The sequence below is a fragment of the Pelodiscus sinensis genome, chromosome 4 (genome assembly GCF_049634645.1).
Source record: "Pelodiscus sinensis isolate JC-2024 chromosome 4, ASM4963464v1, whole genome shotgun sequence".
Lineage (NCBI taxonomy): Eukaryota > Metazoa > Chordata > Testudines > Trionychidae > Pelodiscus > Pelodiscus sinensis.
The window spans coordinates 36,915,034-36,937,658 of record NC_134714.1 but is presented as its reverse complement, the minus strand read 5'-3'; the positions used below and the strand labels follow the sequence as shown (position 1 = coordinate 36,937,658).

General features: G+C 44.9%; 1 long non-coding RNA gene across 1 annotated transcript; it reads right to left on the bottom strand.

The window, feature by feature from the left end:
* Nucleotides 1-18,977: 18,977 nt before the first annotated feature.
* On the bottom strand, nucleotides 18,978-21,564 carry LOC142828968 (uncharacterized). The gene is made up of 3 exons (XR_012903157.1): nucleotides 21,426-21,564; nucleotides 19,755-19,902; nucleotides 18,978-19,111 (listed from the first exon to the last, which is right to left on the bottom strand). It is a non-coding gene; the product is annotated as an uncharacterized LOC142828968 (long non-coding RNA).
* Between the last annotated feature and the right edge of the window lie 1,061 nt (nucleotides 21,565-22,625).

Here is a 22,625-nt window from a genome sequence, read left to right as displayed (position 1 = left end):
TGGAACCTCCCCGACGCTGCCTGGCCCTACTGACTCTGAGGTTCCCCTGCCTAGCCACTGTTGGCCCAGCTGGAACTCTGGAGACCCTGTGCTCTCCTGTGGCTCTTTGGTTCAGTAACATCCCTGACCTTGCTGGACCACAGATGTTTCCAGATCAAAACTGCAGATGTTTCCTTCTCCCCTCCCTCCCTCCTTCCCATATTTATTCTTGGTTCTGGACTTCCAGTACTCCTGTCATCTGAAGAAGAGGGTTGTGCCCACGAAAGCTCATGATACCATCTACATAATGGGTTCCCAAACTCGGGTGTGTGAAGAAATTCCAGGGGGGGTGCAAGGTGACCCAGCCACCCTCCCCCGTCAATCCCATCCCAAGTTTTGCTGCTATTTTTTGGGGGGCAGGAGGGATGTGAGGGTTTTTCTAAAATCAAAAAGGGGGCATGATGCCAAAAAGTTTGGGAACCACTGAGCTACATGTTTTGTTAGTCCTTAAGGTGCTATTAGACTGTTTGTTGTTTTTTAAAGTTTTTTTATCAATATTATTGTTTTGCAATTCAATAACACCAGTATTTAACTCTTTAACTTAGACTTTGCTTAACTTTGCTGACGTAAAAATATTAAATGAAACTTCAGTGAAAAATCAGAAAAAAGAGAATAAATTGATACTTTTCTCTATTTTCCAATATCCCACTGATTCTATTATAATGAAAATATCTTTATTTAGCATATAGCCATTCAATGAACTTTGAATCTCCCAGTTGAACAGATACTTCAGTTATAAGCGAGAGGAATTTAGGGTGGATTTATTGGAAAAGGCAAAAAGTAAAAATGATATTATAACTTTGTCATTTTTAAATATTTTAAGAGTGAAGGCTTTGGGGAGGGGAGAATAAAAATCTAAAAAAAATGTCCCCCGCTATAAGCAGGAAAACAGATTAATAAATTGTACAAGACAGCTATGTGCTTTTATCCATGCAGCCAGAGAGGAAAGGGGCTTGAAATATTCTGACTCTCTTAGATAATGCTGGCCAGGAATCTTCAGATCCAACCAGTGCCCTGTGATTCTATCTGTGCCTTTGGGATGAAAATATTTGAACATAGTTCTTAAAGACAGTTCCTAGTTAGCCTGGCTTTGAACATGATTTAAACAGCCAGGGCTGTAAAGCTGGAATATTTTTAAAAAGTTAGGCTCAGTCTCCTAACTTGCTAGGAATTCCTGAATATTAACAAGAGACTTTTGAGGCTGGAGTCCTGTTAGAATCCTTGTTCCTTGTGCAGTGAGTGTAGGATTGGATGGAAATGATAATTTATTGGAGAAATTTGAGAAGGTGAAATGACGATCAACAAGGAGAAATTTAAATACTTCTCCCCATCCACTTAAAATAATTGGCTATCAAAGTTCAGTTTCCATGCAAAACCCATAGGGTTTGGCCACTCTGGCCAAACCAGGAAAACTCCTCTCCTCCCCGCAAACCCCAGAACCCTTAAAGGGGTAGACTCTGGCCACAGTGCCTGTGCCAGCTGCAAGCCTGCCAGCACAGAGCCAGCAGTCGCTGCCCCTGGCCCAACATGAGCCAGCAACCCACTGGCACCCAGACCTCCACTGCTCCCCAGGAGCATTCTGGAAGCTCCCAGGAGCCTGCCAGGGGCTGCAAAAGGCAAGCGCGTTCCTGTTTCAATGCGGACATCATGGAACTCATTCAAGTTTAGGGAGAGGCCTCCAATGTCCATGATCTCTGCACTAGATGGAAGAACACGGCTGTCTACAGGTGGATGGCTGACAATCTGGCTACCAAAGGCCGCTTGCGCACCCGGGAGCAGATGCGCATGAAAATAAAGGAGCTGCGGCAGGCCTATGACAGGGGCACAGGGGGCTGACCCACACCCTGCCCCTATTATGATGCCCTGGACAGAGGGCCCTGACCAGGGCATAGAGGAGGAGGAGGATGACGGCTAGGAGTTGCAGGAGCCTGGAGAGAGTGTGGCACTCACCCAGGACCCCAGAGACGTCACAGCAGCCATATCACCGGTGTCGTCCAAGGCCAGGGAGGCCTCAATATGTGAGTGCATTCACTGTCCCCTTATGCGGTACGGGGGAGGGAGAGAGAGGGAGACCAGGGACCACGCATGTGGGCCTTGCTGACCACAGAGCATGCAGCAACCTGTGCATGTGCCGTGCCACACTGGGCATGTGGCCCTGGCTGGCTGCCACACAGGGGCCCTGGCATGTTACCCACACGCATGTATGTATGAAGGCACATGATATGCTCCTGAAACTGGGGAGGGATACTGTACAATACCCTCCCTCCACAAGCTCCCTCTACACAGAGGCAGGGCATATCTCCCCGACCCCCCTCCGACCCCCACACTATATACAGCACAGGGCACGGGTGCAGTCCCGGGCCAGCTCACACTCCCGGGAATAGCAGGACATGCCAAACGTGGCTTGTGTGCAAGCACATCGGCTCTGATGGTGTGGAGACCTGCCATCCTCGCCTTGCAAAGGGGGGCTGGGCTTCACTCACTGTGTCCCCAGGGATAACTGACCACTTCTCTTGTTTCTCCACAGCCACAGCAGCTGAGAGTCCAGGGCACACCACCCTGCCCAGGACAACCTCCCGCACCCAGGCACTCAGCAGGCTGACCTGGAACCAGGAGGAGTACCAGCAGCAGCACCTGGGGCTCCTGAGAAGGTAGGTCTGCATCCTGGAGCACTGGGTGCATGAAGACCCGCACATGTGGTGGGAGAGCTGGCGGGAGCTACTTGCCCAGGGCCATGCCATCTGTGACCACTTGCAGACCCTGGTGCAGAGATTGGTGCCTCCTGCTGCTCCAGCCCCTGCTGCCACTCCAGCTATCGCTCCTCCTCCCACTCCTGCTCCCCCTCCCGCTTCTTCCTCCCCCCTCTCCCAACCTGCCCCACCCTGCATATCTGCCCCCCCCCCAGGGATGCTGAGGCCCCTGCACCGGCAGTGCTGAGAGACAGGTGGACCAGCAAGACTCCAACCCTGAGCTTCTCCTCCCCCTTCCTCCTCTTGCCTCCTCCTTCCAGCTCCCTCCTCCCAGGTTTACCCATCCCCTCTCCCGCCCTCTCCCCTGCCCTCTCCTGCCCTTATTCCCCTCCTCCCCATCATGTTCAATAAACAGAGCTTGGTTTTGACAACACACATGTGTTTATTTTACATCAGGAAGGGGGGTTAGGGAGGGGAAAGTGGAAGGACGTGAGGGTGGAACAAGGCACAAGGCCCCAGTGGGGCATGCCAGGGAGACTTCACTCCTCCTCCATCTGGAAGCTGTCCCGCAGGGCCTCCCAGATACCAACAGCTCCCCGATGGGCATCCCAGCTGGCAGCTGCACGGGGCTGCATTCACAGGCCAGCCAAGTGGTCGGCCTCTGCCTTCCAGCCTGGCAGGAAAGCCTCACCCTTCCTTTCACACAAATTGTGCAGCACACAGCACGCCGCCATCATGTGCGGAATATTCCTCCCGGAGAGGTCCAGGTGGGTGAGGAGGCATCTAATTCAGGCCTTCAGCTGGCCAAAGGCACCCTCCACCATGATGCGGACCCTGCTGAGCCTGGCATTAAAGGCCTGCCGGGACGGGTTGATGTGTCCCGTGTAGGGCTTCATGGGCCAGGACTGTAGTGGGTAGGCTGCATGCCCCACCAATCACACAGGCATATCCACATCCCTGACCCTGATGTGGAGGTTGAGGAAGAAAGTCCTGGCATGCAGCCTCTGGCACATGGAGGAGTTGCGGTACACCTGAGTGTCATGTGCTTTGTTGGACCAGCCCACTTTAATGTCCACGAACTGACCCTGGTGGTCAGACACAGCCTGCAGGATGACCGAGAAGTATCCCTTCTGGTTGATGTACAGGGAGGCCTGGTGGTCTGGGATACGGATGAGGATGTGCGTCCCATCGATTGCCCCTCTGCAGTTGAGGAAGCCCAGGGCACCAAAGCCCTTGATGACCGCATCCACATCAGTGAGGCAGATGACAGTGGAGCAGCACTCTATTGATGGCCTTGACCACCTGCAGGGGAACACACAAAACCGAGAGTCACTGGAGTGCTAGGGTGGCTGACAATGCTCCTTCCCCGCCACTGCCCCGCACCTCTTCCCCAGGAGCAACCACCCCTGAAATCCTGGCCACCGTAGGCAGTCCGTAGTGCAGCTGGGACAGAACAAACCCTCCCGGGGAGGGGACTTGTACCACCTCCCCAACTTTTCCCTGGGGCAGCCCCTCCCTTCCTTGCTCCTCCCCCACAAGGCGCAGTGGCTGGAGACTTCCATACCTTCATGAGCACTTCTCTGATGGTGGATCTCCCCATGCCAAACTTGTTCCCCATGGATCGGCAGCTATCTGGCATGGAGAGCTTCCAGAGGGCCACACACTTCTGGATAGGAGTGGCAGGCCTCATGTGCATGTCCCATCACTGCAGGTCATTCTGAAGTTCTGAGTCCATTGTTGGTCTCCCCAATGCTCCAGGATGATTTGGTCCCATCTGTCGCTGCTGGTGTCCAGATGCCAGATGTGGCAGGGCACGCTGGAATCCAGGCACTGCTGCTGCTCCTTCTCATCTTCCAGGAGGGTCTGGAAGAGAGCCTGGGGGTTGGGCTGGCAGCCTCTAGCAATTGCTGCTGGCTTGCAGCAAGACATCCAAAATGAGCACCAGAGTGCCCAGGGGCAGCTCTGGCTCTATGGTGCCAAGTGCTGTGGTGTCCCGAGTCAGGGCAACCAAAACAGACAGAGAAAAAAATGCTTTGCTATCCCTCAGTGAGATAGGCAAGCAAGAAGGGAAAGCTGAGAACTGGTTGTCCAGGGGGGTCCCTTTAAACACAAGCCACAGATAGCAACTACTGACCTGATGCCCTGCTGGAAGTGGTTTCAGCTGGCCTTAAATGCGATTCAGAATCCAATCAGTGTGGATGCACTATTTTGAAATGCATTTTGTATGTAGATGCGTTATTTTGAAATATCTTATTTTAAATTAACTATTTTGAAATAAGATATTTCAAACTAACACTGTAGTGTAGATGTACCCTTATAGAGTTAGGGTATGTCTACACTACCCTTCTAGATTGAACTAGGAGCGTAATGTAGGCATACCGCACTTGCAAATGAAGCCCGGGATTTGAATTTCCCGGGCTTCATTTGCATAAGCGGGGAGCCGCCATTTTTAAAACCCCGCTGGTTCAAACCCCGTGCAGCGTGGCTACACGGGGCTCGAACTAGGTAGTTCGGACTAGGAACGAGGTGTACCGGTAGTTTGGAATAGGAAGCCTAGCGGGGTAGTGTAGACATACCCTTACTGATTAATACCAAATTGTTCCACCCTTTTATGAGCAAACACAACAATCAAGCTGTAATGATATATTTTCTGGAGAGCGGGTGGTAGTGGAAGAGGTTTTGCTCTCCCTGCAACTACAAGACACATAAGCTATGTCTAGACTGGCCAGTTTTTCTGGAAAATCAGCCGCTTTTCCAGAAAAACTTGCCAGCTGTCTACACTGGCCACTTGAATTTTCGCAAAAGCACTGACTTCCTACTGTAAGAAATCAGTGCTTCTTGCGGAAATACTATTCTGCTCCTGTTCAGGCAAAAGTCCCTTTTGCACAAAGCTTTTGTGCAAAAAAGCCAGTGTAGACAGCTCAGATTTGTTTTCCGCAAAAAAGCCCCAATCGCGAAAATGGTTATCGGGGCTTTTTTGCGGAAAAGCACGTCTAGATTGGCACGGACGCTTTTCCGCAAAAAGTGCTTTTGCGGAAAAGCGTCCGTGCCAATCTAAACGCTCAGTTCTGAAAATGCTTTTAACGGAAAACTTTTCCATTAAAAGCATTTCCGGAAAATCATGCCAATCTAGACGCAGCCATAATGATTTTTCCCCAGACTAAATTCATGACAGAAGTTATGTTATTTCCTTAATCTGCAAGGACTTGGTTAACTATAATCAGATAGATAGATAGATAGATAGATAGGTTTTGAGGTAAGGGAAAAATCTATCTAACATTCAATCCACACCAGAGCTCACTGTAAACTGCAGGCTGTCTTTGGCTGATCTGTCTCTGTAGTCCCTGCCTCCAAAGCAAACAATGGCTGTTGGTCTCCACAGCCATACCTCAAATTTGTATATAACAATAAAAGTTCCATACTTGCACAGAACCCATTGGAAAATTAGGAATGAAGACATGACCATTTTTTTAAATACAAGACACGAGGGTTTATCATGCAATCGTCCATGGTTTTTCTTTTCTTTCTGTATTTTAAAGTGGAATTTAGTTTCACAATGCTTTCCAAACTGAAAAATATCGACTCAGTAACTACACTGGCCTCTGTGGTACATTATATAAAACCAAGTTCAAAAGAGAGCATTTAGGGTTTATATTTAAGACAGAATTTTTAACAAGACAACTCACAGACACTTTCTCTTACTCCTTCATGTTTGTTTCTCTAGAAACATTTTCACAGGGAGTTGAATTGATAAAAAATAAATAATTTGTGGGGGGTTTTCAGCTCTGTCTTTTTCAGATGAATTTTGGAATAAAGGAAGCAAATAGGCATAGAAGTCCCACAGGCCTCTTGAAGCTTTTGAAAAGTCTGTTGTTTCTTTGACAAGGCTGCTTAGGCATATACCAGCTCTGGGAGGTCAGTGAAGCAAGTAGGTTTAACAGATTTTGTTGAGTGCCTGAGGTGAGCATTGCTAGTTTTAGACACCCCCAGTTCTGATTACAATAACATCTACCACAGTTTATAGCTTTGCAAAGCCCAATTTCAGTATTTATATCCATAGTTTGTTTTCCTCTTTTTTCATTCCAAAAGCACCATCCAGGCCTGAAACTGAGTTCCTATATAGCTAGTATTTAGCAAATTTTGGCTTGAGGATGGTTGTAGCACTGCTAAATGATTCAATGTTTTCCTCCGTAGGTTATTCATATTTTGTAGAGTGGTCAAGATGGAGGGGTGGGTTTTTCCCTGCCTTATTCATAATCTGACTCTTTCTAATTCTTTCCCATTGTTTACTCATGCACTTTTGTCTTCCTCTGTTCGTAAAAGAATTAAATCTATCAACTCTGGTCCCTCCTTAGTACAGGAAAGAGCACTGATTCATGTTTATCTAGCCACTGTGCAAAGAAGTGACCAAGATAGGAGGCTGGAAAACATTCAATATTGTAACAATGCCCAGGTACCTCTTACTGGCAACAGATGGAGGAGTATACAATTACATGGCTATATACAGAGACCTTTCTAAACATGTCCAGCTAAGAGTTTTCCCGTGTGTTTGACATCTTTATTATATGTGCCTAAAAGGGGATAGATATTATCTCAGTCAAAAGCTAAGAACTTGATGGTTGTCCTGGTTATTGTGGGATGCAAGTAGAGAAAATATTTTAAGTGTTATTTCATGTGTATATTTTTGTGTCCCAAAGCCCTGGTTATGAAAAAGAGACATTCATTCGAGAGGTGACTTTCTGCCAGCCTGAGTGTCTCATGAAAAGTAGATCTGAGTTCTCTTTACTAGACAAAGGCTGTATAAGCTGACATTGGCAAAAATACCTTAGTAGACACGACAAAACTTTTTAATTAATATATGTACATTGCATTTTTTTACCTGTAGTCATGTTTCCAGTTCTTATATTTAGCTTTAGCTTTGTCAAATAAACTTCTGCTTTGTTTTACTGTAGACATGACTACTTGCTGTGCTCTAAGGAGAATGTTGCCCTATGGTGAAGCTAGTAAATAGGGGTTGCTGCTTCCATAGAGGTGGTGAATCTGTGCTCAATGTGTCCAGAAATTGAGAGACTGGGCATTCAAGTGTAATGAAGTGAGGTGTATAGATAGGATGCCAGGACCTGTACTCTGGGGCCAGAGCAGAACTCTGAGGGCTAAGTCTCTCCATATATTTAGCCACAGGTTCTTTCTGTTCTGTCCCAATGACATAGTCAGGGAGGATAAGGGGTGAGGTATGCAAACCCTTAGCCTGCAGAGGGAAAGAATGAGGCTTCTGGAGGCTGTAGTAGAGCACTTGTGTAGCCAGTCCCCTGTAGTTCTGGGTGAGTTTCCCCATGTGGGCACAGACAAAGATCTCTTTGATTCACCCAAGGCTAAAGGATGAAACTGCTCAAAATGCAAAAGTGTCACAGTACCTGAGCCAGGAGCAGGGTGAATTCCATTGTCTTTTGTAGACAACTGAGATATCAGGAAGGCAAGTGGTTTAACGATAACATAGAAAAACAATGATCATAGGCAGGGAGTTGTGGCAGAGAGCACTGTTCCTAAACATCCATAAGAAAGCATGAGAGAGAACAGCAGGAAGAAAAGGACTGGGAAAATTAGGAAGAAAGGGGGTGGGGTAGCCTGTAAGAGGAAAACCCAGAGCAAGCTCCAAGAGAAACTGAATGAGATAGCTAGTAGAAAGGATGACAGCACAATATGGTATCATCCTGTAAAGAGACAACAAGGATCCTAGAGACTGAATTGACCTTACTCTGATGGGGCTTGTTCTTACAAGAGAAATTATTTGACAAGCCCACAGCCATTTTGTATACTCAGCCACTATTAACTGAAAGTGAGGACATCACGTAGTGCGAAATAACTTGAGCTTTGTAGGGCTATGTCTAGACTGCAGGCTTCTTTCGAAAGAGGCTCTTTTGAAAGCATCTTTCGAAAGAGCCTCTTTCAAAAGATCGCGTCTAGACTGCAGGCGGATCTTTCGAAAGAGAAATCCACTTTTTCGAAAGAGAGCACCCAGCGAATCTGGATGCTCTCTTTCGAAGACGGCCTCTTTACATTGAAGAATGCCTTCTTTCGAAAGAGGAACTTCCTCTTGAACTTCCTCGTGAAATGAGGTTTACCGCCATCGAAAGAAAAGCCGCGTTCTTTCGAAATAATTTCGAAAGAACGCGGCTTGAGTCTGGACGCAGGGGAAGTTTTTTCGGGAAAAGACTACTTTTCCCGAAAAAACCCCTGAGTCTGGACACGGCCTAGGGGAATACAAATTAGCCTATACAAAATAGAAAGAAGAGTTGAGTTCCCACTGATTTATTCTTAAAACCACCCCGAGGGGGAAAAGTAGAAGTTACCATCATTCTGGGTTCAGAAAACCCCAGGTAACATGAGTTATATCCAGTTGTGGTAATCCTGCTATTCCAGGTGGGGGGGCTATTTAATTTTTGGCACTCACATGCCACATAGTGAGGAAAATTAAAGCTTTGCAAGGCTTGCGTTTCTGCAGACCATAGAGTCTTCAAGGAAGACTACATGAGGCCTGGCTACTAATGAGCTGAGGGGCAAAAACTAGGCGTTCCAGGGAAAAGATTTTTGCTCAGTCTCAATTGAGAGCTTAGAACTAATTTTGAACCTCACTAGTAACAAGTTTTTTGAAATTGCAATTGAAGATATTAATATTATGAGACCTTCAAAGAGGGGAGTGTCATGAGAGACACTGATCTAACAAAACCATAGTCATTTTGTGCAATCAGCCACCGTTAACTGAAAGTGCAACACTGACATCAGTTTTCTATGAGTTTATAGGTTGACATTGCAATCCACAGCAACTAGGAGGAAAGCTGGCCACTGGAAAACTGTCACTGACTCTTTGGGTGACTATCTCTGGATTGCTCCAGACTATTGTATTTTATATGCATTCTGGAGACCTAATAAAACATATTTTGGAGGGGCTTGGGGTGAAAACACTGGCATGTGTACCAATCATTTATCAGTTGAAAGAGCTAGGCTCCCATTGATTTATTCCTGAAACTACTTCCAGAGGGGAAAATAGAAGTTACCATAGATCCAGGATCATAAAAGACCAGGTAACATGTATTTTTATTGGTCAACAGAGGCCAGCTGGACATGTACAAAATGTTACTACTGATAAATGGAAGGAGCATTTAGACATCACATATGCTACAGGGCAAACAGATTATTTTCTCGGGTAGTGTTGTCTGGTGTAACTAGCCTCTATTTATTGAACCAGATCCTCAATTGGAATAAGTCAGTGTACTTCCATTGGTCTATTGGATACTCTTTGGCTGATAATTTTGCAGGATGAGGTTGATGTTGAAAAATTCCTATCTATTAGATGTGTGTGTTGTTGGAATATACTGGATGATAGAACCTGTGAGGACCTAGAGTGTTTTGGTGTCCTCAGCATTTGCCTTTGAGTTTGTGGCACAGCTGATACACTTACAAGTGTCCCAAAAATGTGGTGAACCATCACATCCCTAGCGATTCTCCTGAAGGGTGATTGATAAGGAGATACAGGTTGAACCTCTGTAATTCGAGACTCCCTGGTGTGGCAACATCCATCATCTGGCAGGATCACATGTGTTCCAGGACCAGAGAATCACGGTGGAGGGCTGACAGCTGGGCTCCTCAGTGGACTGCCCTGTGCACCACAACTCGGCATCCAGGCACAACCCAGCAGGGCTGTCCTGCAGGGTCAGGAGGCTAGTGCAAAGGGAGCTGGACTGTGCAGAGAAAAAGGTGGGTGGGACTGGCAGGGTAGTGAGGCTGGACACAAGGGGGAACTAGGCAGGAGGCTGTCAGCTAGTCCAGGGCTGAGGGGAGAGGGGGAGCCAGTAGCAAGGGCGCCAAATATGACCTCCCCTGCTCTGGCAAAATCATTCATCCAGGACTGGTCAGGTCCTAAGGGTGCCAGACCAGGGAGGTCCAACCTGTACCGAGTGTTTCATCTTTGGGTCACTGGTTTGTATCTGACACATGTTGGAAATTAATGAAGTAGCTATGTGATCACAGAATCATAGAATTATAGAATACTAGGACTGGAAGGGACCTCGAGAGGTCATCGAGTCCAATCCCTGCCCTCACGGTAGGACCAAATACTGTCTAGATCATCCCTGATAGACAGTTATTTAACCTACTCTTAAACATCTCCACAGATGCAGATTCCACAACCTCCCTGGGCAATTTATTCCAGTGTTTGACTACCCTGACAGTTAGGAACTTTTTCCTAATGTCCAACCTAAACCTCCCTTGCTGCAGTTTAAGCCCATTGCTTCTTGTTCTATCCCCAGAGGCCAAGATGAACAAGTTTTCTCCCTCTTCCTTATGACACCCTTTTAGATATCTGAAAATTGCTATCATGTCCCCCCTCAATCGTCTCTTTTCTAAACTAAACAAACCTAATTCCTTTAGCCTTCCCTCATAGGTCATATTCTCTAGACCTTTAATCATTCTCGTTGCTCTTCTCTGGACCCTCTCCAATTTTTCCACATCTTTCTTGAAACGTGGTGCCCAGTACTGAACACAATACTCCAATTGAGGCCTAACCAGCGCCGAGTAGAGTGGAAGAATAACTTCTCGTGTCTTGCTCACAACACACTTGTTAATGCATCCCAGAATCATGTTTGCTTTCTTTGCAACGGCATCACACTGCTGACTCATATTCAATTTGTGGTCCACTATAACCCCTAGATCCCTTTCTGCCATACTCCTTCCCAGACAGTTGCTTCCCATTCTGTATGTATGAAACTGATTGTTCCTTCCTAAGTGGAGCACTTTGCATTTGTCTTTATTAAACTTCATCCTATTTACCTCAGACCATTTCTCCAATTTGTCCAGGTCATTTTGAATTATGACCCTATCCTGCAGGTTAGTCACAACCCCTCCCAGCTTGGTATCATCTGCAAAGTTAATAAGTGTACTTTCTATACTGTGACGGGTCGCGCCGCCCCCACACCCCACCCGGTGGCCCGCCCCGCACTCGGCCCGCGATTGCGCTGGCTCTCCTGGGCGCCACCCAGGGAGTGCGGCAACACTGCAGGGCCTGCTCTCCTCTGCCGCGGCCCGGATAACGGGCGGCGCGGCGGGGGCGGGGCGACGCCAGGACGTCCACGCAAGGCAGGGGCGGAGCCTGGTAACGTGGCGTCTGGCGTCATCGGACCCGGACGCACGGCGGGGGCGGGGCCTGGTGACATGGCGTCTTACGTCACCAGGGCCAGACGCCGGCGGGGGGTTTGAAAAAGGGGAACGGGGAAAGACAGGGAGGGAGGACGGAGGAGCAAGGAGGAGGAAGGGGGGAGACCAAGAGCGAACGGAGGAGGAAAGAGCAGAGGAGGAGGGGAAGACAGCGGAGGAGGAGGCACAGAACACAGAGGGAGAAGCACGCAGCACGAGAAGGAGGGAAGTGGGGCAGCACAAGTGGTGAGGGAGACTACGTAGAAGGGGGGGCAGCAGAGACGACGGGGAGCAGGACGGGCTCTCCCGTTACATATACCAATATCTAAATCGTTGATGAAGACATTGAACAGAGCCGGTCCCAAAACAGACCCCTGCGGAATCCCACTTGTTATGCCTTTCCAGCAGGATTGTGAACCATTAATAACTACTCTCTGAGTACGGTTATCCAGCCAGTTATGCACCCACCTTAAAGTAGCCCCATCTAAGTTGTATTTACCTAGTTTATTGATAAGAATATCATGCGAGACCGTATCAAACACCTTACTAAAGTCTGGGTATACCACATCTACCACTTCTCCCTTATCCACAAGACTCGTTATCCTATTAAAGAAAGTTAGCAGATTGGTTTGACATGATTTGTTCTTTACAAATCCATTCTGGCTGTTCCCTATCACCTTGTCACTTTCCAAGTGTTTACAGACGATTTCCTTAATTACTTCCTCCATTATCTTCCCTGGCACAGAAGTTAAACTAACTGGTCTGTAGTTTCCTGGGTTGTTCTTATTTCCCTTTTTATAGATCGGCACTATATTTGCCCTTTTCCAGTCCTCTGGAATCTCTCCTGTCTCCCATGATTTTCCAAAGATGATAGCTAGAGGCTCAGATACCTCCTCTATCAGCTCCTTGAGTATTCTAGGATGCATTTTCATCAGGCCCTGGTGACTTGCAGGCATCTAACTTTTCTATGTGATTTTTAACTTGTTCTTTTTTTATTTTACCTTCTAAAACTACCCCCTTTCCACTAGCATTCGCTGTGTTAAGCGTTCCTTCAGACTTCTCGGTGAAGTCCGAAACAAAGAAGTCATTGAACATCTCTGCCATTTCCAAGTTTCCTGTTACGGTTTCTCCCTCCTCACTGACCAGTGAGCCTATCCTCTCCTTGGTCGTCTTCTTGCTTCTAATGTATTTATAAAAAGTCTTCTTGTTTCCCTTTATTCTGGTAGCTAGTTTGAGCTCATTCTGTGTCTTTGCCTTTCTAATCTTGCCCCTGCATTCCTGTGCTGTTTGCCTATATTCATCCTTTGTAATTTGTCCTACTTTCCATTTTTTATATGACTCCTTTTTTATTTTTAAATCATGCAAGATCTCGTGGTTAAGCCAAGGCGGTCTTTTGCCATATTTTCTATCTTTCCGACACATCAGAATAGCTTGCTTTTGGGCAATGTCATTTGAAAAACTGCCAACTCTCCTCAGTTGTTTTTCCCATCAGTCTCAATTCCCATGGGACCTTACTTACCAGCTCTCTGAGCTTACCAAAATCCGCCTTCCTGAAATCCATTGTCTCTATTTGGCTGTTCTCCCTTCTACCCTTCCTTAGAATTGTGAACTCTATGATTTCATGATCACTTTCACCCAAGCTGCCTTCCATTTTCAAATTCTCAACTAGTTCCTCCCTATTTGTTAGGATCAAATCTAGAACAGCTTCCCCCCGGGTAGCTTTTTCAACCTTCTGAAATAAAAAGTTGTCTCCAATGCAGTCCAAGAACTTATTGGATAGTCTGTGCCCTGCTGTGTTATTTTCCCAACATATATCTGGATAGTTAAAGTCCCCCATCACCACCAAATCTTGGGTATTGTTAGTTGTTTAAAAAAAGCCTCATCCACTTCTTCCACCTGGGTAGGTGGCCTGTAGTAGACTCCTAGCATGACATCACCTTTGTTTTTAATCCCTTTTAGCCTAACCCAGAGACTCTCAACACTTCCATCTCCTATGTCCATCTCCACCTCACTCCAAGTGTGTTCATTTTTAATATATAAGGCAACACCTCCTCCCTTTTTTCCCTGTCTATCCTTCCTGAACAAGTTGTGCCCTTCTATAGAAACGTTCCAATCATGTGTATTATCCCAAGTTTCTGTGATGCCAACAATGTCATAATTGTACTTATTTATTAGCACTTTCAGTTCTTCCTGCTTATTTCCCATACTTCTCGCATTTGTATATAGGCATCTAAGATCCTGATTTGACCTTGCCTCCCAGTTTTGCCCTGACCCTCCTTTCTCTCTGCCATTGTAGCCCATGCTCCCTCCCATTTCTGACCCATCTCCCAGGTCCCCATGTTCTCCACTTACCTCTGGGCTTTGCTCACCTGTCCCTGTCGAACCTAGTTTAAAGCCTTCCTCACTAGGTTAGCCATTCTTTGTCCAAATAGGGTCTTCCCCCTCCTCGAAAGATGGACACCATCCCTGCTTAATAGTCCTTCCTGGAATAGCATCCCATGGTCAAGGAAGCCAAAGCCCTCCTGGCGACACTATCCTCACAGCCAGGCATTCACTTCCAGGATGCACCTGTCTCTGCCCAGGCCCCTACCTTCGACAGGAAGGATCGAAGAGAATACCACCTGTGCTCCAAACTCCTTCACCCATACTCCCAGAGCCCTGTAGTCACTCTTGATCTGCTCAGTGTCACACCTCACAGTATCATTAGTGCCCACATGGATGAGTAGCATGGGGTAGTAGTCAGAGGGCCAGATAATCCTCGACAATGCCTCCGGAACATCTCGGATATGGGCCTCCGGCAGACAGCATACCTCCCAAGATGAAATGTCAGGGCGACATATGGGTGCCTCCGTCCCCCTCAGAAGAGAGTCTCCGACCACCACTACCCTACGTTTCCTATTTGCAGTGGTGGCAGCAGACCTCCCAGCCTTGAGGGTATGGGGCTTCTCCTCCTCCGGTCTAGGGGATGATTGCTTATCTCCTGTATAAAGAAGAGCATAACGGTTTCCTAGTACCACAGCGGGAGGGTTCGGAGCAGGGGTGGAGCAGTGCCTGCTGCCAGAAGTAACCAGCTGCCACTGTGCATCCTGAGCCGTCTCCTCCTCCACCAGTGGTGTGTCCACAGTCCTCTATTTTAAAATGAAAAATTGTATTTAAGTGAAAGTTTAAAATAATGTAAAAATCCATGCTCCACTATACTAGAAACATACAGAGTCACATTTTTCATAGCCAAGAAAAGGTCTTGCTCAGTAGCAGGCTCAGTATAGTAATGACTATGGGCAGGGCTGTTGATGAGGAGGACGAAGGGAAGAGAGAGGCAAAGGGGGCAGCTGCTGCAGGATCTGGCAATTTAAAAGGGCCAGGGCTTCTAGCTGCTGTTGCCGCTACTTCAACAGTGGCAGCAGCTGGAGCTCCAGGCTCTTTAAATCACTGCTGCAGCCCTGGGCAGAACATCCCTAGAGGTGCTGAAAGGCTCACTGGGGGAGGCTAATCCTCATCCCTATCCCTTCTGCCTGACATCCTGCCCCTTTTTGGGGCCCAGAGCCAGGCCCACCTGGGCCCAGCAAAGTCCGTCCTCAGCCCGGACCATGGGGGAACTCTTGGCCACAGTGAAGCCAATGGAAAAACTCAAATTGATTTCAGTAGTGCCAGTATCTCATCCAATGACTTTTTAATGAAAGAACCCTAAAAGACATAGGGCTTGTCACTGAAGTCATGGCTGTCACAAACATAGGCCCTTATCTAAGAGCTGCCATACTCCATTCCAGCTGGGAACCAGTATCTGTATAACAAAGCAAGTTCTCTTCGAATTTTAGCTCTCAGTGGCAGGGACCAACTTTCTGTTCTTTTTCTCCCCCCAACTAATCAGTGAGGTCCTGATCCACAACACAATTCATAAATATCAACAAGAAGGACCCCTTGTTCACCATCTTAGGAGAGAGGCCACAGACTGAAGAGAGATTTCTATTTCTTGCTTCCAGAGATTCCATCCTGAACAAAATTGGTTTATATTCATGGGGTCATTTGGGGGGATCTTACAGCGCTATTTCCAATGATGTACCTGTTCTATGGAGAAACAAAGGACTTCTAGTTTCTGAGGCTGCCAGTCTGACATCTTCCATCAGCATTACATTCACTTTTATTAAGAAAAGAAACAAAATTGATTTTGGAGTATTTATTTCCTATGGAAACCAGAAAACAAACCACTAATACTCTTTTAAGCCCTTGGATTTCATTTAATAAATTATTTTTCCCCAAGCTAGGAACAAGTGGAGAGACCCTATTTCATTAATCTTTTCAGACTAACACCAGGACATACTGACCTGGCGCTAAGTAGCTTGCAAGCTAAGTAATTATATGTTATAAAATTGTATGTCTAGTTCCTTGAAAATAGACCCAGGCAACATTTTTTAAGTATATTAAACTCACATACCCGCTAATGTGTTTACTTTTTGTTTTCACTTTATGGATCAATGATTCTCTTTTATTTTTTCTTCTCTCCTTTCTTACCGCATATCATTAGCAGAGAGTAAGAATTTAGAAGTCAGGCAGTAAGAAACCTGGGGATTTTTTGTTCTTGTCATTGTCTAATTTTTCTCGTAAGGCAGTGGGGAACTTTAGACAAATTTCATATTCTTACCTACCCCCTGAAATCATTAACTTACTGTACTTACTTGAATGTTTTAAAAGTATAATAAAAAGAAGAATATTATATTTTGGGTGACCAAAATGAATGCCATCAAAAGAGCTCAAATGAAGAGTGGTGGAAGGACATAATATCTGAACAAACAAGTAGACAGAGAAGCATATAAACACAAACATTTCAGCCATATTGAGCTCTGTGGCTGGGGTGCAGAATTAGAGCTGTCTTAAAACCTCCTTTCTGTTTCAGTCCTGGGAGTGGGGATTGTAAACTGAACTAGTCCCCATTGCAAATTACAGTACTTTCTGGGATACTCCAGATTTTGCCTGCTAGAAAAGTCTGTTAAAAATGTATTTATGCTGCAATTAGACACACATGCCTGGGCCATGCCAGCTGACTTAGGTTTGCTGGCTCAGGCTAAAGGGCTGTTTCATTTCAGTGTAGAATTCCAAGCTCAGTCTGGAGCCATGTATCTGGCAGCCTGCAAGGTGAAAGGGTCCCAGTGCCCAGGCTGAAGCCCAAGCCCAAATGTTTGCAATTCAACAGCCCTGGAACCCAAGCCATGAGCCTCAATCAGCTGTCAGGCCAGTGGCAGGTTTTTAACTGCAATGTAGACATAACTTCAGAGACAGATCTGCTGGCAAAATATCAGCAAAGAATATCAAGGTCCAGTTATATCTCTTCCTGCCCCTAGTAGACTCTTCCCTAGATGAGACCAAGAAGAGCTGTAATATGCTAAATATGCTGCCTACCATCTGAGGGGAAGTCTCAGATACTCATATAGGGCATCTTCACCATTACTTTGTGCTGTTCTGACAGTGAAATCTCACTTAAATAATTTTTTTTAAAAATACCATCAAAACATCTCAACCATGTATCATAGGCACTATACTAGTAGGATTTAATGGGGATTTTCCAGTAGCTCTAGTATTAAGAACCAGAAGAGGATTCAAGCTCTTACTCTATTGCCAGCATGAGTTTCTGAGTGGAACTCCAGACAGCTGTGAAGTGCTAGGCAGGTATAGATTTCTTAAATTGAATTCAGTGGTGACTTTCAGAGCAACCATAAAAAAGAATTCTATCTGATTACTGTATTACTAAATCACAACCCTCCATATCTCCCTTTACTCTCCTTTTATTGAGCTGGCATAAGAACTATGAATGGCCATTTGGCAACATGCACAGATTTTTAGACACATTTTTTTTCTCTTATACTGGACAACAACTGGATGTTTAAATCCTCCTGTTGCTTTTCATTGAAACCTCAGATTGAGAATCTTTTGAAGCAAGAAAAGCTTTCTGTGGATGGTGTTTGTTCAGCATCAAACACAACAGGGCACTGCTCCCTAAGGGCATGTCTATCCAAGGAAATTATTTTGAAATAACTAAATTCAAAATAATTCCCAAAACAACAAAATCGAAATAGCATGTCCCCACTACAAGGGAGCCTTGAAATTAGTCTGAGGCAGGCTCTGTTATTGTGGACACGCCACCTCAAATTAGAGCCCCAGGAAGCCTTGTGGAGTAATTACTCTGAATTACTCGGGGAATAGTTATTTTGAAACAGCAGCAGCGGAGTACCCATACTAAGGCTATTTTGAAATAATTATTTTGAAATAAGCGTTACACCATAAGGAAAGCAGGAGTATAAATTTTGAAATAACCAGCCTGTTGTTTTGGTATAACTGTTTTGTTAGATTGGAAGCTCTGGTTATTTTGAAAGACGGGAGATTATTTTGAAATAACTCCCTACTTTAAACTATAGCTAACTGGGATCTGTAAAGGCTATCAAAATAGCATGAATGAACACACAAATAAATAGTATTTTTCTGGGTAAGGCATAAAATCCTTATTATACTCTTAGTTATGTGAAACCATTCCTTCCATGACGAGAAATTTCCTTACATTACTAGGAGATGATCATTTTAAAATGTGAAGATTCATAATCCTTCCTGTTTTTATCTTAGCTAGTATAATTGCAAATGACATTAAAATGCCATATAAATGTCTAATCCTTATATAATAAAAAAAATGTCAAGCTGTTTGTCTTGATAATAACAAGGTTTAGTTTCACAAGTTAATAAAGAAAATGAAAACAGGGTATGTTGTAAGAAAGAAAGTAACAGTAAAACAAGCAGAAAGTAAAAACAAATGCACAGGAATAATTTTATGTTTCCCCTTACCCTTTCTCCAGATTTTGTCAAGTATCAAAACATTATTTTTACTCAAAATGTATCCTATTTTTATGGTCTATTTGCTAAATCAGATCATATTTGTGTATATAAAACAGTAAGTGTAACCCTCTGATTTTATTGTACAATTTACTTCTGAATTTTTTTATACAGCTGCACCGCACAATGCTTTGTGCACAGTAACTTAGCAACATTTGCCATGGGAAATTTTGGATGCTTGTTGGCAATCACTCCATATTTCTTGGGTCAGTTCCTTAGTCTTGCTACAGCTGCATTGGGCTGTCCTGGGTGTGCCAAGCAGCTGTAAAATCCAGCAGATCCAGTCTTTTGGGATAGAGAGATTTCTGGAACTTCCAGTCCTGGTGCCAACAGGAGAATAGGGTGGAAAAGGAAAGATCCAAACATGTCAGCATTTCAGAAAATGTTAATTTGGAGTTTAGTTATAGAAATAGGGAAAGGTTTGGAAAGGAATTGGTCAATTCTACCTGAACCATTGGAAAACACTTAGCAGATCATTCAGCCCAGCTCTTTGCGGATGAAGGATTGTTCCCTAAAGAATATTTGCTAGTGATTTGTCCCCAGAAGCTTAATGTTACCAAGCTTCCCATTCTTCCTTTGATAGGAGGCTATTGCACATGGTTTGTATAAATTTAATCTCTCTTTTTTTAATTTCATACGAACTGGTTCATTTAACCCCAGAGGATACGGAGACAGCCAATAAATGGGGTGACAAATATGTGTTATTTAGCACAGTATCAGTAATGTATTTTTACAATATCAGTGAGCAAGAGCTGGAGCAAGTTGTATTTGAGGGGCGGCCACTAATTGTGGAGATGACCCCAAATGGGTCTTTTTCTGCACCTTATGTCTCTTCATTGGGTGTATTTATTGTCTTTGGACTCACTCTTGAGGCTTACATGCAAGCCAGTTATTCTTGACCATATTGCCATTTAATCCTAGAGAGGGAAGGAAAAGAAAACAGTTTATAAGGCTCTCAGTGACCTTAAAAGCAGAAACAGCTGCTGAGGTAACCTTCCGTCAGTTGACTGAGTGCAGCAGGGACTTTTCTGGTTGATCAGTTTCACCTTTGTTCAAGTGTCACCTCAGCCATTGGGAATCTGAGAGAGAAAACGGGACAGGCAATTTCGTCCTGCATATTCAAAGAGGAGAAATGTAAGTCTATGTACACTGCCTATGTAAAATATATTTATATGATTACAATGAATGACTAATTAGAGTCTTTTGTTTCCATTACTTTACATAAAAATACCCTCCAAAGCTATGTTGAACTTGTCCATGAAAAACACATTTTTTTTGTCTATCTTTTGGGTGGTGGCATGGAGACTCTTTCACGCAGCTTGAGTGAGTATGAGGAGAGGTGTTCTGTGAAAATGACTCTGAGGAGGTTCCCTGTTTGTTCTTCTCCAGACTTCACTATCAAGTCCAGGATTGTGGTGGGCAGGAGGGAATATTGTGCATATTAAATTATTTTCCTAATGTGAGCCAAACACAACTTGGCTAGTAAAATCAAGCTGTCTAGTTTCTATTTTGTTACCAGTAATACACATCTTGAGGCTAGCATGATTATTATTCTCTTCAAAATATGTGTGTTATAATAGAATCCAATATACTTGTTTAGTTGCTTCATTAGATTTGTAGTGAACATTTAGTTGTGTCAGTGAAATAAGCTACGATTAGAAGACACTTAGGCTGTGTCTAGATTGCATCTCTCTGCCGAGAGAGGGATGCAAATCAAGCATTTTGGAAGTGCAAATGAGCCTGGGATTTAAATATCCTGGGTTTTATTTGCATACTCACTTTCCGACGCTGTGCCAATCAGACTCAGTGTTGAAAGTGAAAGTAAAGTGTAACCATGGCTCTGCCAACAGCACGGAGCTTTTTCAGCAGTTCCTGTACGCCTCAAAAAATGATATCGAGGAAAAAATGGCGGCACGCAAATGAAGCCCGGGATATTTAAATCCTGGGCTTCATTTGCAACTCCGCTTGCCCTAATTACCCTACCTAGCTTGAACTAAAGAGCTAGTGTAGACGTACCCATAGTGTTTCATCACCAGGTGTTGGAGATGTTTATACTAAAAATTGCAGATTGGCTACATGTCATAATAAGCAGTTTCATCATAACATCTCCTCCACAAACTTAGCAAGCCCATTAAGACAGGTTCCTGCCCTCCCGCCTCCCCTCCCCGCACTCCTCCCCTTAGAAGTCTTTTGGTTAGAAATCTTTGTCTGGTTAAAAGCCTAATCTTGCTGATGACCAGATTATATACATTTGTTTTTGTGTAAGCATTTGGCACTTAACTTGAACTCCTCGTCCTCCCTGGTATTTATCCCTCTGACATATTTCCTTTATTATTGTTGGATGGATATTATTTCCCCCCACCCCCATTGAGTCCCAATAAGCAGTTTGAGTTTTATTTCCACTTGAAGTGTGCTAATTTCCACTTCCATGTCTTCATTCCCATTAACCACAATTTCCCTACCCCAAAGCTCTTCATTAGCCTTATTAAAAATGGAGACAAAGTATTTAAGTGTTGGGACAAGTCTAGATTATCTTTAATTTTGACACTATACTCAGTGTTAACCAGTCCCACTCCTTCTTCCCTTATTTTTCTTTTATTTACATGGCTATAGAAACTTTTATTATTGTCTTACATTTCCTTTGCAAGGTTCAACTCTGCTTGGCTTTTGACAATTTTCATTTTATCCCTATAATTTTCAGCCTCCATGAGGTAGCCTTCTTTGCTGATCCATTCCATCTTCCATTCCTTGTAGGCATTTGGCTTTTTCTTAATCCTCCGTTTCATATGATATTTCATCCATCTTGGTCTTCAGCCCTTCCATGTGAATTTTTCCCCCCGCTTGGGATGCAGGCTGCAGACAGGTTCTGCAACTTCGCTTTAAAATAATGCCCAGAATCCTTCTTGAGTTCTTCTGTTCAGCCCACTTCCTTAACAAATTCCTGCCATTTTTTAAAGTTTGTTCAGACCCTGCAGTTCTGTTTTCTCTGAGAACAAATACATTGGGATAATATAGTTACTAAAAATACAGCACTATTTATTTAGACAAATCCTTCATTTACTAGGCAAAAACATTTAATAAAAAACAGACCTAAAATCACATAACATATAACACACATCAGGTATAGCAGATATTTAATCATAATCCACAAGGGGACCTTGTAGGACTAGTTACCTACAGACTTTTCCACAGAGCCTCTTTCTGTCAGCTTGTCTCACTGCCATGGTTTATTGACATTTTCTGAACAGCCCCTGGAAAGACAACTTACTCCTCTTATCAGGAATCAAATAACTTTGTATCTGTTTATAGTCCTTTGTAACGGGGCATCTGCTCCACACTGTCCCTTTAAGGGCTAAAAGGGAGAGGGATGGAAGGGTGGAGCCAGCAGCTGTGGCAGATATTAGTCAATTAGAGCTCAGCTGAGGGCAATATAAATAAAGGCTCCTGAAGGAGTGAAGACTGGCTCACTCTTGTTCTAGCAATGGGGCAGGAGGGATCGGACTGCCAAGGAAGCTAGAGGCTTCCTAACTTAGAGCAGGGCTGGGGAAAGGCAGGCTGAGCTGTAGAAGCCCCAGCCAGGCAAGCTCCCAGGCTGCAGGGCCTGAAGCAAGCTCTGAAGGTACTAGGGCTTCAGGGAGATAGCCACGGCAGCAGAAAACAGCAGGTCCATACTCCCATGCTAATGATGAGTGCTGTTTGCCTCATGGCAGGGCTAGATGAAGGCTGGAAATAGGTTACTGAGGCATAGTGGACATAGGGGGTCAGTGGTTCCCAGAGGAGGAGGACCCTAGAGTGTAGGGGAACTGCAGCAGGTTGGTACCTAGAAGGGAGGAC